This window comes from Populus euphratica, unplaced genomic scaffold, assembly GCF_000495115.2.
Source record: "Populus euphratica unplaced genomic scaffold, PopEup_1.0 scaffold1.1, whole genome shotgun sequence".
Taxonomy (NCBI): domain Eukaryota; kingdom Viridiplantae; phylum Streptophyta; class Magnoliopsida; order Malpighiales; family Salicaceae; genus Populus; species Populus euphratica.
Window position 1 is genome coordinate 8,307,361 of NW_011499845.1, and position 3,566 is coordinate 8,310,926.

Consider the following 3,566-nt stretch of genomic DNA (forward strand, 5'->3'; position numbering starts at 1 on the left):
CGAGCCAATGTGGCTTTCGTTCTGTAGTAAAAAAAAAAAATAGAGTTGAAGTTAGCACAAGCTGATTTGGAGACCTCCCATTTGTGTATATCCTCTTCCTATGAACCAATATAAATTCGAACTGGTATTAATTAGTATTGTAAACAGATCGATGTATTTTTCTCGGTAATAGGATCACATTCATAGATATTTTTATTTAAATAAGAACAAATTCTAAAAACTAATTAGTTTTTTTTCTTATTTGTGTCTCGAATAATTAAGATGATTTAATTAAGAAATTATGGGCTGATTTAATTTAAACTTTCATTAAGAAAAGCAGAGGGATAAATTTTGAGGGAATTAGAATTTCAGAGGGCGGTTTGTTTTTTTATGAAAATCGGTGTAGAATCAAATGAATGTACTTGAGAATTGAAAGCACGAGAGGGTTGCTATATCTACAATTCATGGCAATAAATAGTCTTGGTGCCCCACTAATCGACCCTCCTAAATCTTTAAACATTTTGTGCTTGATCAATCTCTTCACCACTGTTAACATGGGGCTATGATGTTTGTATGAAATGTTTACACGAAATCATTGACAATATCATCTTGTCTTGTCAGAGAAACATATCAATTTAATAATAAATTAAACGATTGTTTCGACTGAAAATAACGTCCACCCAGCTCATCCTAGTCGCGATCCTCTCTCCAGCTCAAGAATTTCTTTTTTCGCACCCTAAATACTACGCGATAGAAGTAGCGGCATCGAGGGTCTACAAATCATATGTCAATACTTACAAAGCTTGCAACTAAAACCCACTAGATATATACACCAAAAATTTAATTTTATAGTCACAGCTACAGCTGCAATATGTGTATTTAAAAGTATAGTAATGATTTTTTAAAATTATTTTTTATTTAAAACAGATCAAAATAATTTTTTTTAAATTAATGCATTAAAATGATTGGAAAACACCAAAAAAATATTAATTTAAAGTAAAATAAAATAATTTTTTTTTAAATATCTTAAAAATACAAAAACAAATCGAAATATCAACTCAAACAAAGATAAGAGGAAAGTTCTTGGAGCTTCTCGATTTGATGGTTTAAATGGAGGAACTAGGAGGGTCCATGATCAAGTTTGATTTACCGAACGCCATGACGTGCATTTACCTTATTGCAGAACGTAGCTTAAGAATAACCAAATCCAACCAAAGAATAAAAAATTGACGATCAATCCAACAGCATTTTATTTTATTGAAATAATTAAATTATAAAAAACAGAAAATGAAACTATTTTAAACACATCTCCGAATAACAATCTTCAAAAATTGAGAACTCCGATTTCGAATCATAGATTAAAAAAACAACAATATAATTGTCGACGGTGCAGTTTTTATTAATTCGATAAGAAATAGCCATGGAAACTCCAATATCAGTACCATCATAGACATAAATGACACGATCTTTTGTTTTGAACAGCTGTCGTGAATCTTTATAATTTAATCTCTTTCGAGATGATCTTGGGATAAAGGTTTTTATGATCTCAATTATTGACGAATACATATCTGACCAATAATGGCATCGTAACGTGCGGGGTAATAAAAAGCTGTGTCCGTATATAACTTGCTTGGTTTTAAATTCAAATATCATATTTTCTTTACGGTGATATATATAATTATACTCTGAAAAGTTTTTTTAAAAAAGACGATCCGAAGTTGCTTTGGATTTTAGAGTTTTTGCACGTAACTAGAAAACAGAAATGGTCGAAGCATGCAGTCAACTGTGTCGGAATTTGATTGCATATCATGGACTCGTGCAAGCATGCACATAAAAAAACATAAGTTAGAGATCTGTTCATATATTTACGAAGTTAGACATTTGTTCATACATGTATAAATTAATGCTCTCAGAAAAATAAATCACTCGTCGGAAAGGCAAAGGATTACTTACAGTACTCGTCAATTAAATTCAGAGGTGTAGGTGTGTGTTGTTATTAACAACCGACAGAGACATCAAACCCTGAATGGCATGACTTTGTCCCAGAGACGGGCTTGCACCTCTTGGCATTCCGGGGCTACATACAAGGATACGAGGGAGTTGCTATCTATCATTGATGTCTGTTTTTTTTTTTTTTTTTGTGCATGGCACACGCATTAATGGAATTGACAGAATAATAAAGGTTGGAAATGTTTTTGTATAATATTTTGTATGCTTGGTTCTGTAAATAATAGCTTGTGTTTTTCGTTTTTTTGTGGAATGGGAGAGCATGGAAAACCTCTTGATGAAGGTAATATTTAATTTTCAGGCAAACACAATTACAATGAGGAAAAGATTAACTCTAGTGGGGTTAGACTCACTTGTCAAATGCGTTTGTTGTGTTTTCCTAGAGTATGGAAGAATTTGCCTTTTTTCTTTCCACGATTATATATATTAAAGAGTGATCAAACAAATTTCTATACCATATTGATGAGTTGATATGTTTTGCTATAAATTTTTATTAATAGAAAAAATATTATAAATTAATAAAATGAATCTAATAAATATACTAGACTCAAAATATTTAAATTTAACATTCAACTAAACATAAAATAACATAAACCTAATATATTTATTATACTCAAATACTTAAACTTTGCAGTTATCCAAACCCAAAGAAATATGAATTTGGTAAATAGTTAAATTTAAATACTTGAACTTAATAATCAGTTAAGATCATATTAATATAAACATGACATACATGTCAATTCTATTGACCTTTTATATTAAAGATAATGATTTTTTTATATTCATAGATATGCTAAAAAATCTCTTAAAAAACTAACAGCATTTATTATCTCATTAATGATATATAAGAGATATTTGTACCTTATTAATAATATATGAGACATATTTTTCTCTTGTTAATGTCATCAGAAATAAAACACTCTCTAATCCTTGTTTTTCTTGAAAACAATAAGGTTTAGGAATTATAAATATCTAACATTATATTATTTACAATATACATACTTGAAATTATATTTCTCTGTTATATTATCATATCTTTTCTATTTATAAAGATACGTACTTGAATATTTGAGAATTCTTACATTAACTAAATATATTTTTTTATATGTATTGGCCATAAGCTATCTTGATATATCAAGCACTGTGTGTAAACTATCAACCATCCTTACTAAAATAAATAAATAAAATCACAAAAAATAATTAGTTAACTAGTTATCCAATCTAAGAACTTACTTGGATTTTTTTGATAGCGTCAGAAGGCAAGTTCAACCTACTAACCTTTGACATTAAACATAGACCAAATAAATTGGACAACCCAACTATTTTTTTTTAAAAACGTGAATTAATAATGGATTTTAATGAATCCATAAGCTAATTTACATGTTAATTAATATTACGTTTTATTTATGGAAGATTCTAATTTTTTTACGTTGACTTCGTGTATTCAGCAAAATAAACTTTATTATATGATGAATTAAGGGTTCGAGTTATTATTATTTCCCAACTCTTATCCTAAAAAATTAGACAACGCAGATACTCACAAATTCCAAATCCAGGCCACATAAAAAATAAGAAAAAAA